The sequence below is a fragment of the Carya illinoinensis genome, chromosome 1, assembly GCF_018687715.1.
Source record: "Carya illinoinensis cultivar Pawnee chromosome 1, C.illinoinensisPawnee_v1, whole genome shotgun sequence".
NCBI lineage: Eukaryota > Viridiplantae > Streptophyta > Magnoliopsida > Fagales > Juglandaceae > Carya > Carya illinoinensis.
The window spans coordinates 11,688,431-11,703,409 of NC_056752.1; the positions used below are offsets into that span (position 1 = coordinate 11,688,431).

Sequence of the window (14,979 nt, forward strand, 5' to 3'; positions counted from 1 at the left end):
TGATTTCAAAGTAAAATACTTGAAATGATAGCAAAGAAACACGATAATATTTATAATGATTTTTATCATATGATCCAATGTATGTTATACTTATGTCCATGAGAACATTTCACTAGCAAAGAAAGTTGAAAAGAAAAACTCACTCACTCAAGAGAAATAATCAGAATAGTCTCTCAACTAGGTAGCAAGTGGCAAGCTACAGAACCACATCCATTTTAAACAATCTCACCACGTCCAATGGAGTCACGCTAGCTCGAGACTGCAAGACACAAAATGCACACACACTGCTCATCTCAAATCATCCAAATGCTGGGGTCCATGATCTTTCCAACTCATAATGCCTTATATTAGTAAATGGGTATCCCATGATCGATCCATGTAATATTTATATGTATGAAGAAGTTACAAACAATTAACTAATTATTCAAAAAATAAATAAATCTCAAAGGTGTATGCCAAGGTGCCTCTACTGCTTTGGGGTTGGAACGGATAAAAACCCCCGGCCCAGTGGGCCAAGTCTAATGGGCCATAAGAGGCCTATCCCGCGACCAAGAGATCCATATGACCCGGCCAAAAGGCCCACGAGGTGGTAGAAACGAAGATCAAGGGAAACTAGCGTGGAAAAAGGATGAGGTACCGATAGAGTTGACAAGGCCTGACACGCACAGACCTTTTAGACAACTCAGGCACTCATGAGCTGCGTTGCTGGAAGGCGTGTGGGAGAAGCAACTACTACCCATATCCTGAGGGAAAAAGTGGGCGATGTAGGCACTGGCCAAGAGGTCGCCAAAGCGTCAGTCATAAAGTTACGACTGCAAGAAGGCACTTGGCAGAAGAAATCACCACCCACACCTTGAGGGAAAAAGTGGGCATTGTCGACATTGGCTACAAGGTTGCCGAAGTGCCAGTCATAAAATTACGACTACTAGAAGGTGTGTGGGAGAAGCAATAGTGACCCACACTTTAAGGGAAGAAAATTGGGCATAGTTGGCACTAGCTGAGAAGTCATTGAAGTGAAAGTCAGGAACCCATACCATGGTGCATTGAATGCTTTGGCAGCCAGAGTATGAAAGTGATGGGACTACCTCTTGACAACATGTGCTAGTTGGTCTCCCCACATCTCGTATAAAAGCTGATCACAAGGTACATTAGGCATTGGAGGGTTCCTAAACCACCCTCAAGCCTCCCCTAAGTTTGTGTTTGCATAGGAGAGGGAGCCCCTCTGGCTGTCCTAGGAGACCCAATTGTGCGTATGAAACACATCCAAAATATTGGCATCGTCCAAAAGAGCAAACGACCTTGAGCCAAGCCACAACTAAAAATGGGAGTTACGTAGAGTAGCCATGGTGGAGGACGAGGATGATGAGAGGAAAATGAGGCACCATCTCCAGAAAACTCCAACATAAGTACAAGGAGATGCCTAAGAGAGTGGGGACATCCTCCATTGTGGACTAGATGCTCACTAACACCGGCTTGCCCTATAGCATGGACATGATGATAGTGCCTCTACTACCGAAATTCAGAGTCCCCCAATTGGATCTGTATGACAAGTCCAAAGACCCTTTGGAGCACCTAGATACTTTCAAAGTGCATATGACCTTGCACAGGTTTTTAGGTGAGGTCACTTATTATTGAAATCTCCCATGCATGCCCAAGGACCCGGGTAGTTTTGATGTATAGAGTCGAGGTGACTCCAAAATTTTTCTTTTTGATTCGAGTGAGCCGGGCTATATACATAAGTAACCAACTAAGGATGGTCTGAAAAATTAGAGTAAACAAGAACTGAGATAGCATTAACATTAATATTTACAGGTTCCAGATCAACTCCCGGACGCCATAGCAACAACAAACCCCCTTTTTTACAGACTGCAGGAAAGTGCATAAAAAGATGAAAACTGAGACTATTTACAACAAAATTAGTGCAATCATCTGACACTAAGGTTTCCGATAAGAAAATGACGTTCGAATTATGTATCCTAATATTTGTCCTTAAGTTTCTAATTGCCTTGGGACGGGCGAGCCCTCGACAATTCCACGCTAAAGTCCTCATGAAATTTTTGGAGGCACGTTGAAGCTTGCCTCAAGAGCTGACTTGAACTTTTTCTGGGACTGGATTGCTAGTCTAGAGTATGGGTTCATTTTTCCTTTGCCTTTGGATTTTTTTTTTCTTTTCCACCCGAATTGTTTTGCATTACCATTAGAGTAAGTGCTGAAATAGCTTCCTCTAATTTAGACTGACTTTCACCCTTTTTCGTTTTTTTGACTCAATTTTCTCCAATTTATCAAACGTTGTGACTTGCGCTTAGGGGCCTCCTTACCCTCTGTTAAATGCAGTCTCTTCAAAGGAAAGATTTGGCTGAGCTGACCCTTTGGTGGGGGGGGGGGTATGGGACGATTCTGAATCAATTATTATAACCTCATTAGAGCTGAACGTGGAAAGTTGTTGGCTTGGTGGGTTTTCGTTTGGTGCTGGGATGATTTCTTGTGCTTGAGTTGCCTCTTCACTTTGATTATTCTCTTCTGTTGTAACCGGTTCCTTCTCTTTCCGAAGCAAGGATATGGATTTCATCTTCATGCTTTTCTGTGGTGACTCAAGAGAGAGATAGCTACTGTATTGCGGAAGATGGGAAGTTATGGAGAAGAAATTCTGTGATTTTACTTCAGGACTGTCCATGAAGAGTGGACGTGTTTCGATGTTGCTGGGCTGAGGCCGAGGAGATAGTCCTTCCAGTTTCGACGTAGATTCAAAAAAGTGCTTGACTTTATCTTCTTTTTGACTCTGCATAGCCGAATAAACTTTCTTCCACTGTGCTCTCCATGTGGCGTTTCTCCTAGTGGATAGAGACTTTGATGGGAGGGGTTTGACAGAGTATAGTAGTTGTGAATCTATTAGAGGCTGCGGCATTACTCCTTAAGTCAATAAGGGAACATTACTTCGGTAAGTACATGGATGTCAGACTGGGTAGTTGAGATAACAGTAAAAGATATTACTCCGGTTGGTGGAGTAATGAATGATGGAGTAATGAATGAAGAAATATCATTGTAGCTGGACTGAGCATGCAGAGCGTTTGGCGATTGTGGAAATGAGAGGATTCTGCTCGTGTTTGGGTTCCCATGCAGTGAAGATGAAGGAAAAAAATTCCTCAGTTCTAGGTTATTCTCAAACAGGTGAATGGCTTCTTCCTCGCAACTATAGGATTGCAGGTTTAATTCTGATGAAGATCCTCCTTGCTCTTTCCCATTTTTGCTACTAACTTCTTCCTGTTTTTTCCAAATTCCGATTGCCAGTTCAGCAATTGGCATATAGTTTTGAGATGGCAGAGTTTCTTCTGCTTCTATATTACCCGCTTCATCTTCGGTATTTTGCATTAAGAGGAGATTTTGCAGAGAATAATATTCAGCTCTTAGAGCTGGCCTGAATTTGATTCTTGATTGTGTTAAAATGGGAAAACCACAAAATATTTGGGAACGACTAAGTCTACTGCATGTATAGCAGAAATCGGCTAACTTCTCATACTTAAAAGCAATCCAAACTTCTTTGTTTTCTAGACGCTTGAGAGGGAAACCTTTTTTCAAAGGGTTTGTTACATCAATGACCACTTTTATACGGATGAACTTGCGAAAAGCCAAGCCATAGATTGGGTCAACTTCTACTTTTATAAGATTTCTGTTGAACCCAAGATTTCAAGTTTTGTGTAATTATATATTTACACATGGATTTTGATGATAATAAATGAATTCAAAGAATAAAGAAATCTCAAACTCAAGTTGTCTACACAATGGAGTCAAGCACATCAAGGAAACAAGTATGAGCAAGAAGGGAACAAGTTCATATTAAAATTATAGAGTAATGTTGTAAATCTCTTCAAAATTCGAAATTAGGATTAATGCTCAAAATTAATATTTTATCATAAAGCATTAAAATACATTTTCCACATGTGCATGAATATTTTTAAAAATTAAATTTGAAAATTTTGAAAGATGATTGATTGTCATTTTTTACATGTGCATGGCTTGATTAAAGGGTTGAATTTTGAAAATATTAAAGATGATTGATTGTCATCTTTAACATGTGCATGTTTTATTTGAATATTTTCAAAAGTGATTGATGCTTTTTTAGACTTATACAAAAAGTAGATGATTTTGTTTGAAAAATTTGAAAAGTAAAGTGTACTCATTTTGTCATATACAAAAAGTAAAATATTAGGTTTGAATTTTTTGAAAAGGAAAGTGTGCTCATTTTGTCATATGCCAAAAGTAAAAAATTAAGTTTGATTTTTTTGAAAAAGTGAATGATGTTGTCTTTGACAATTGAAAAAAAAGAACCTTTTATTTGAATTTTTTGAAAAAGTGAATGATGTTGTCTTTGACATGTGAATCTTTTTAAATTTGAATATGAAGTCTTATATGCCTATAAATAGATCATTTGAGAGCTTCACATTCACAACATCCAGAGCATACAACATTCATTCAAAGCTTTCATTCTCTCTTCTCTAAGCATTGAGTCTTAATCTTTATTCATTTTGAGAGATATAGTTTGCGCTGTATTGTTCTTATTTCACTCATTGAAGAGTGTTTTCTGATAACCTGCCCACTATCAGCTTCTGTATCAGAAAAATGGTGTGTATAACCCTTGTGCATGTAGAAAGTATTCTATACGGGGAATAGTTGAATCACCACTTGTAAGGTGATTGCAAGTGTAAATGGTGTTCTACACGGATCCTTTGTAGCGGTGTTGTTCAAAGGTGTAATAGGTTTCTATCTCCACCTGAAGGAGGTTGAATAGTGAATTTGGAAATTCTCAAGGGGTAGCTTGAGGCGAGGACGTAGGCAGTGGGGCCGAACCTCGTTAACATACTGAGTTTGCTTCTCTCTTACCCTTACTCTTTATATTTATTGTTATGTCATATTTTGTTTATATTTTATATTATATATTTGATTTATAATTGTTATTTTTTTAATACAACTCAATTCACCCCCCTCTTGTGTTAGTCATCTGGGCAACAATTTCCTATCACCTTTCCAATGTTCACTGCATTTTCCAGGTTAAAATGGTCTAGGGGTAGTCCGTGCAGCTGAATGTTAAAAATGGCCTCATTCAAGCTTATTTCTTCTACGGTTGCCCCAGGTGACCACTGTTTTAAAATCATCAGATGACCCTTAAAGTTCCAAGGGCCTTGGTTTAGAACTCTAAGTTTGTCTTAAGGAGTTCTAAACGTGAATATAAATTTGTTTACATCCATGTCTTCAATCAAAAAGTTTTGAACAAATTTCCATGAGGCTTTTATGCATGAGTATAGCAAATTTATTCAGGGGTCTATCAGCAACTAACCTTCTAATCAGTATTTTTTCAGATGATGACTTTGCCGCTTCTGGGGTTGTTTTGAGATGAAGGTCCTGTCATGATAATACTTCCGTCTGAGTGATGAGTGCTTCAATGTCCATTTATTTTCGTTTCTAAAAGTTGAAAATTACAAAGATGGGAAGCTGCTTTTCATGCCAACTTTAGAGGATGTACACGATCAATAATAGCAGCAAATAGTGCAGATGGGAAGAGAGTATCTCCTAGTAAGGAAAACTCAGGAAAAAGCATCTGGAAGAGATAAGGGGGGAAGGTGTTTGATCGGTTTAGAGAGAGAAGCGCCATAGAACGAAACGCAGCTTAAGAAGATACATGTGAAAACAATCAATGTTTGCTTGTTGCTTGTACATAATTGCTTAATTCCCTATGAGAGTGTATGCACACCCATTGTCAACTCTATAGAGAGAATTCTCGCACAAAACACTTTTATGCCCGTGAGTTATGGTGTTGAACCTTTCGCTTGAGATATTCTTGATGTTGCATGTGTCAGGGCTTTTGGTTAGATGGATATAGTTTGGAACACGCACACTTTGTGGATTGCTATAGGTGGATGGCTTGTGATAAGGTTATTGGATTTCTAAGATTGTTTTGATATGTGAATCTAAAAAGTATAACTAGGTGACATTTGTATATGATTTCTTTTGATTTCTTTCGTTGTTTTGGCATAAAAATTGTTAGGGACTAACAATGAGTAAGTTGGGGGGTGTGATGAGTGCTCAAAAGTACACTCTAAATATCCTATTAGTAGATTAAAATACTAAAATGTGAATAGAAATAATAAAAATTAATGTTTGAATTGAGTTTCTATTTATTTTGGGATACTCTTAAGCAGATTTTTATATTTAATTTCAGAATTTATAAAAGAGCAAGTCAAAACCTAGTCAAATTCAAAGGAGGACTTTCTTGAGATTTGAGAACAATTTAGATCAAGAAAAAAAAGAAAAAAAATCACAAAAAGAAACTGCAAGAAGTCCAAGTCTGAAATTCGCTAAGAGACAGCCTAGACATATTTTAGTATTTTAATCGTAACTTTCCACTCACATATTGGATTGATGAGATTCTTAGTGAGTTGGAAAGCTATCTTAAATAATTATAAATTTATCTCTAATTAGGATTTCCAAATTCGAACTCTTGAAGCATGTACATGACTATCAAGATGAGTCCTAAATTTTAGGCTTTTTTTTTTTTTTTTATACAAGAATCATGAAGATATTAGGGTTTCTTTTATACTCTATATAAGTATATTATTAGCTCGAAATTAGGGGAAGAACCAATAGCGTCGTGGTAAGAGGACAGATTGAAGAACGAAGAGACAAAACTAATTTCCATGGCCGTTGTTTGCTTTATTTTTCTCTTGAGATTTTTGTTGTCAATTATATTTATGAGAAACTAATTTTTCAAGTAGGGCTAGAGATGAACTTGTACATTAGATGGTATTTTTAATTTATGTATTTGATTTTCAATTATTAAAACTCTTTTGTTTTATTATTCTTAATTCATTGTTGATGTTTTCTTCTTCGAATAATTATAGAATTTATTTTGTTTATGAATTCAGTCATACTTTTTCTATTGAATGAATTAGTTATTTGATTATGTTTGGATCAATTATTTATCTATATTAATTTAATTCTTTGTTGCAATATCGCTCTCTAAGTATGTTATCGTCGTCCAATTTTCTCAATAATGATAATAATTTATATATTTTAAAAGTGGAGAATGATTTTTTAAAGAGTTACATTTGGTTTACAACTGATATATACCTTCTGATTGAAAATTTTAAAAATTAAGTTCCCAATTGAGTTATTCAATTAATTAAGAGTAATTAAAATATCAGATTTGTGCAAATGATTTATGATATTTTACTGTTCGTCAAATTTATTTGAGTATTTTTTTTCATTAGTCACTTTATTTCACTTTAACTTGTATTCAAAATTAATCTTTATTCTCTATTAATCATTTAATATTTTTCTTTATTTTTTTTGTTGTTTATGCTATTCTTTTAATTTATCTCATTGCGGAATCAACACTTTAAAACTGTGCTATAACTACCGTGTTATTTTTTGGACATAATCAAATTTTTCTCTTGTTCATCTCTGTTTTGCACTAGCTTTGTCCAATAATCCATGCAATTGAAACCAAAGTTCATGGCTTTTAAGAAAAGTTTGAATAGACTAAGATCACACCAAATAGTTTCTACCATCTAGTATAACATTAATAGGAAGAAGAATCTCATTGTTTTGTGCCATTACGAGACTATATATGCAAAAAGAGTTTTGTTACATACAAGCACAATCGCGCACTAATCTGTATACCAACACTGATTTATTCATACTTAAAATTTAAATTAATATTATTTTCAATAAAATCTACTTTTTGACCTATCACATCACATTAGTGCATAAATTAGTACATAATTATACTTGCAATTATACTTTTTCATGCAAAAATAGATTGCAAAAATGAGATTAGGCTGACATGGAAAGCAGCTGATATGGTGGGATGATATGGCAGTCTGATGGCATGCAAGATGATGTGGATGAAGTCAACGAGTAGATGCTCGCATGTGGCGCGTGGCTGTGGGGTGTGTGAGGGGGGTGGTAGGAAGTTCGAATGGAGTGTGGAGACACGTTCAAGCTTTGATTTGACTGAGTTTGATGGCGCTGAGTTGGTCTCAATGTGACCTTCCCAATAGTATGCCATGCGATTAAAATAGAGCTTCAGGTACAATGATTATAAAATTTTGTAATGTCCTTACAACGATTGCAACTGTCTAACAATAGTGACCAACACTTGGATGGCTCAGCCATAAAAGACAGAGGTAGTGAAAGAATACTGAGAAAGACAACTTAAAAGATCATAATAATGGCTCTGATACCATTTTAGAATTGTATTAATCAATTCTACAGATATCTAGTGCTATACAATACTGACCTATATATAGGAGACCAAAGGTTATACAAAGGCCTCATTCAAGTAATGTGGAACTAACATAACACATATACACTAACACTAATATATACACTAACGGTTAAAAACAACATACAGTTCTTATTCCTCAGCTAAAGCAAAGGATAGATCCATGGCCACTGCAATGTGTGAGATTACATGGATCATGTCTTTGCTTCGAGACTTGCAAGATCATCCACAAGTTGCTTTGCATTTTTGTGATAACCAAGTTCACGTCGCAAAAAACCCAATACTACTTTTGCATGAGCGTACAAAGGGAAGTTGGACTATCACATATTTAGAGAGAAATTGCAAGCTGGTGTCTTGCGTACTTTACATGTTTCTTCCAACAATCAGACATCTGATAGATTCTGATTTACTAAGACCATTAGTCTCTTCTGTGTTCAATTGGCCTGATCAGAGTCAATGTACTCCTTTACCTATGGCAAAGAAAACCAAGACATGCATATTAATTTCACTCATTAATTTCCTGCTTTATTTTATTTCATTTTTTTATTGGTGCATCTCTGGTAATAGTATTGGAATTTTTTGGGCACCCCACCCCTTCTTTTGCCATTATAAATATACGTGAATTGCTTATCAAATAACTTATATCACACAATGAGTGAGGAAAAAGAACTTTCCTTTGAACAAAAAATGATGCACATTTTTTAAAATTATATTAAAACAAGATGCGGTGTGAATGAGGCTTTTAAATTGGTCTCCAACTAATTAAAAGCTGCCACATCAGCTATTTTATTATAAATAAAATGTAATCATGTAACCAAAATTTGTTCAAACTCAATTTTTTTTCTATGCAAAGGGGAAGGCGGGGGCGACCAGCGTAGCAACCATTCCTAGGCTTGACTATAGGAGCCTCTCTCCATTGCGAAATGTCCGATTTGAGCATTAGCTACTATCTCCAGGGTGAGCCTATCATCACAGTACCCCTAAAGTACCTAGTTGGTCCAAAGCCTATCTTATAACACGAAGATTAAGGTTTATTATCACAAGTGGTTTCAACTTATGTCCTAATTCGAACTCCTGACTTCGAACTCATAAAATACCAGCTCATACCAACTGGATTATCACCTTGGTGGTGGTCCTTCAAACTGAATTATTATTGCATAATCATCTTTTGATGTTGGAATATGAAAATGAAAGACAAAATTACTGTGCTATATTATATTGTCCAAAGGAGTGCCATGCGCGCAGATTGTAGGGAGTGGTTTCTGAATATGAGCCATTGGCCCATTTTAATTATATATGAAATATCTGGAAGGTATAGGGACGTGGAGGAACAAGAGCCACTGGCCCATGTTGATTTATTCTAGAATGTCTGGCCCATGTTAATGGAGGCCAGACATTCTGGAATATTAAATCAATTTGATTTTTTAATTCAATATTTGGTTGACATTAAAAAATTCCTCGAATATTTGTGTTCAATATATGACTTGTTGATGTACCGATATTTCTGATTTGATCTCTTCCAGGGATTCTCTCACAACAAAACCTTCACTATTTTTTTCATAAAATCTGGCCATTTATATGCTCGTTTATAATTAGAGAGGATTACATTCATTTATTTTCTTTTTTTAACTGGATTAAAGAGAAGGATAGATGATCTACATAGGTGCATATTCAGCATTTGGGAGAATTAGATATGAAAGATGTAGAAATCATGAAATTATTACATGCATGATCAATTAAAGATTTCTAAACATGACTCCTGATGGAAGAACTGTATCCAGTCTGGTCATCAAAGTATGTGGACCAAAGCATCACACCCCAATATTTGGCAGAAGTTTTAATGGCTGGAAGCACTTTAGAGGTTAGAACAGCAGCCGGAATAAAACCACTTGCTGCCGCCTCAGGTGCTGCGGGAAGACCTAAGAATATCTCAGTTTCTGGAATATTAGAAGTCCATTGCTTCCATGCATGCACTAGTTTGCCAATATGATCTGGGACCGGAATACTCACATTTTTTACTGTTATAGAACTGAACCCAGACATAGTCAAACAGACCAGTTTGAAGGGCACCTTTCATCCATATATTAGGAAAAGGACACAAAGGAGGTGCAGTTAGATACACTTTCTTTCCTGGTTGTTCCATGCTGCCGCCTCAGGTGCTGCAGGAAGACCTAAGAATATCTCAGTTTCTGGAATATTAGAAGTCCATTGCTTCCATGCATGCACTAGTTTGCCAATATGATCTGGGACCGGAATACTCACATTTTTTACTGTTATAGAACTGAACCCAGACATAGTCAAACAGACCAGTTTGAAGGGCACCTTTCATCCATATATTAGGAAAAGGACACAAAGGAGGTGCAGTTAGATACACTTTCTTTCCTGGTTTGCCATATTTAGAGAGAAAAATTGCAAGCTCGTTCCAGTGTTGGGTTGTTCCATGCAAAATAGCAAAGTCAATTCCACCCAAGAATTAGTTATTCCAAAGATAGCCTGCAACTTTTCTAGCATCCTTAGTTGAACTAAGGTTGTAGGTCCCTATCTCTCCTCCGAGAGAGAGCATCACCTTAATTCCTTTTGCTTGACATGATTTTATGTCAGAACTGAATCTGGTGCAGCCATTGCTGTCTGGATCACAATGGCCAGCAAGGTTGATGGTTGGTTTTTGACCATTGCCAAAGGTTGGAAGGAAAGCTATGTTTACAAAGGCATACTTACCTGTAGCACAAGCCTGGGCTAAGGTTCCCTTATTTTCATTCTGACCCCAGTAGATTGCTATCCGACCAGCACCAGTACCAACGATTTGTACTAGGATTATTGACAAGATCAGGAAAGCTAGTGAGATTGCTGAATTTGAGGCCATAATGCACTGGGATTTGGAACTGTTCAGGAGCCAGACCTCTATGTTAGATACGTTCTTGCATGTATGTGTGGTGTTCATAAGAAGCACAACACTCACTTATATAGAAGAACGTTGATGCCTCATTTCTCATTTTAGTTTTGCCATTCAGAAACTAAATTTTTACTTTGCATTTTAGTGGGATTGTGCATGCGTGCATGGGGTCACTTGGTCCCACCATATTGGCTTAGATGTGAATGTTCAGTGCGTGGATCACGACAAAGTAAAGAAAAACAAGGCATGATCTGAATCATCTTAAAAGTAACTTAATACAGGTAAATGACAAGTAGTCGCTAGGTGGTAACACCCCAAATATTCCTTTAGATGCTTATGCATGGCCACCTGCACCCAAGATTCCTTAGCAACTTGCATGCGGATGCCATTATTACCTTAGCTGCATGGGCCCCTGTTTAGTGTTTCCCCATGTGGCCAGCATGTGAAAATATGGGAATTCCCACATCTATAACGCTATATAAAATGTTAAATGATCTTATTCCAAAACAAAGCACAAAAATAAAATAAAAAAAAACCAATAGGTTTGGTTTTTCTCTTAGCACTAAAAATATTTTTTGTTTTTTCTCTTGACCAGCTTATTGTTGGAGCAGTCCGTTTGGAGTAGAATATGTGCATTTTTAAATGGTCTTGTGATCACTTCAATTACATGACTTTCAATGTTGTGCTTTTATGTTTTTTTTTTCCCCTTCTCTTAGATGATTATCCAAGCATTACAATACATATTAAAAGCTCCCTACAGATGTTTATTTTGTTTGTATATATATTGTTCTTCGATTGATGGTACTCCTGCTCCATGCATGCTATCATGTTGGTACTCCTCCAAATGGACAAGTCAATGTTGAGTGGTATCCGGTTTTCGTCTTTATTTGGGTTCAAGTGATTAAAGGATGAAATTTAGTAAAAACGATTTACTGATATTTCGAATGGATTAAGGTTGCGTGAAAAACTAAAATAAAAAAAATATCACGTGTAATGATAAGCCTATAACGTACTATTTTATAACTCATTTTCAATCAATGCAATCGTGCGCGCAACTTCATTAGACATGAATTTCAATTTTTTATAACTGGTTTTCATTTCATATAGAGTTGTAAAAGAATTGTAAGTTGATTTTATTTTTTCGAACATTATAATTTATATAGGAGCATGACAGGTTCAGTACCTTATTGCTAGTACTAGATATGAAATTGTCTGATATACCTCTTCATGCATACTCAAGAAAAATGCTTATTTGTAACTAATTATTTAATACGTATATCATGATAATTTTCTATTAAAATGAGTCCATTTTGCCAATAACTCGTTATAAATACTTATTTTTTTTTAAAATACTAGAGAATGTGATTCCTCTAGTATGATAATTGTGGCCTCCCTAATCCGCTAGTTTCTCACGTGAGAAACTGCACTTAGACGGAGAATGCTTTCAAGGCTCTAGTTTTGTTGTTTGTCATCTTGAAATTACGCTTGGAGTTGATATTTATTGTATTTGAAGATAAAGGAATATTGCTAGAATGTACAATATTTTATTTAATGCCATGAATTTTGTTCTTCTTTATTTTGATCTTCTCTATTACATCAAACAAAGGATGAATTCTCCAAATTAAGGGGTTGTGTGGCTCTCAGCCAAACAAGAGGTTGGCATCTAGCTTGTTGGGTTTTTTCTTAAGGAAAATATTGTTCATTTAGAATTTTGTTATTTTTACTGATTTTAACTAATATGCCATATTTTAAATAGTTTTTTTTATATATTTAAATAATTTATATATAAAACAACTTAAAATGTGTCGCATCAGTTTAATTATTGTAATTAAAAATGACAAAATTTAGACTAGCATTACTCGTGTTTGAATAACCTTAGGGCTTGTTAAGTGTACATTTAGAATATCTTAAAATATCTATAAATAGTAATAAAATGGTTTGAGTTACAATATTTTATTGATTAAAAAATAAGAGAGAGAAAATTAAAAAAAATATTCCAAAGTTAAAAAATTTGAATATAATTTTTTAAATTATTTTTGTTTTTAAATTTGAAATTTTTTATTATTTTGGTGTTTTATATTTTGTTTGGAAGTTTGAAAAAATTATATTGAATTTTGTGTTTAACTAATGATTAGATGAAAGGGTTGAAGATTTGAAATTAAAAAATGCTTTGTATTTAAGTGATGCTTGAGAAGAAAATATATATATAAAAATATATGAGAATATTTTGTTACACAAACAATACCTTAGCCTCACCTTTACCTTGTGCCTCCCACATCACTACAAGGTGCACATTCAAGGAAGTTGAAATAAGTGGTCTTAACTAGATTACAACATCATGTCCAAAAAAATTATTTGTTTCTTTACCCCATGCAGACATCAATGTCAATGCAATTGCATCTTTTTTTCTTCATCCATGATACTCACATTATGTAGTCTTAACTAATGCTTATGGTATACAAGATCTCATCTTGGAAAGTGACTCATTGTTTATAATAAATGAAATTAAAGATGTTGGGGATTCAATATCCCTACAAGGAAATCTCATCATTAAGATAAAGGAGTTGATGAGAAAATTTGAGAGTTGCAATATACAACATACTGGGCGAGATAGGAATGAGGTAGCTCATAAACTTGCTAAACATGCTTGGCATGTAAATGATCGTTGTATATAGTGGGATTCTTTCCAAAATTGTATCTCACAAGTCATCTGGTTTGAAAAACTTAGATAAGGTTTTGATGGAATGAATACTTTGCTATAAAAAAAAAAAAAATACTGCTCATATCCAACAAAGACTACCAAATATTACTCTCATTAATTACTACTTTGATAATAATTAATAAATATATGTAGAATTTCTTTGGCTAACAGATTAACTTCTCTGCTAATTTTCATTGTAACGTTGACTTAAGTTGGAATATAATTTAAAGAAGGGTAATACGTACTTTTCTTTGTTTTAGATCTCGTCATTTCCAATCATACTTGTTTTATGATAAATTCTAAATTGATAGAAACAATTATTTAACAAGAGAAATGTTTTAGCCATAACAAATTTTTATTAAAATAAATTTATAAATTGACGTAAATTGATATAATACGTTAGTTGTAAAACTAAAAAGAAAAGAGAAAAAAAACAAGATTAACATATCAATTGCTTTTTTTTTTTTTTTTTTTTTTTTTTTTTTTTTTTTAGCGAAGAGCCGATAGCCACCGTCCGTGAATGGATACGTTAATTACAAACCAAGCATATGAAAGTATACAAATAAAGAACTAAAAACCTCCCAAATATAAATCAACCAAACCAAACAAAAAATACAAATAAAACCAATAAAACTAAACAAGAATGCAATAAAATTCTAAACAAGCCTAGATAAAATCAAAACTAACAAACTAATAAAAAAACCATAAACAGATATTTATAAATAATTAAAAACAAAACGAAGGAAGTCACAAATAGTCATTCTGACGATGCTTTTTAGGTCCCGTTTGGTTATACAGATGAGATGAGATATTTTAAATAGTAATGAATAAAATATTGTTATAATATAATTTTTTAATATTAAGTTTGTATTGAGATTTGAAAAAATTAAATTGTTTATTATATTTTATATGGAGATTTGAAAAAATTATAATGATGAATTGAAATGAGATGAGATAAGATTTTTTATTTTGTGTAACCAATCTAAATCTTAAAATATAAGGAAATCTTTGAATGCATCGTAGTTTGCGAGTATATTTATATAAAGAATTATTCTATACACATTTTATATATTTTAAAAAAATAGTTTTTATTTTTTATTTTATTTT

At 34.4% G+C, this 14,979-nt stretch overlaps 1 pseudogene; it reads right to left on the reverse strand.

Annotated features, from left to right (window-relative positions):
• Positions 1–9,940: 9,940 nt before the first annotated feature.
• Positions 9,941–11,256, reverse strand: LOC122301778 (annotated as a pseudogene).
• Positions 11,257–14,979: the final 3,723 nt, after the last annotated feature.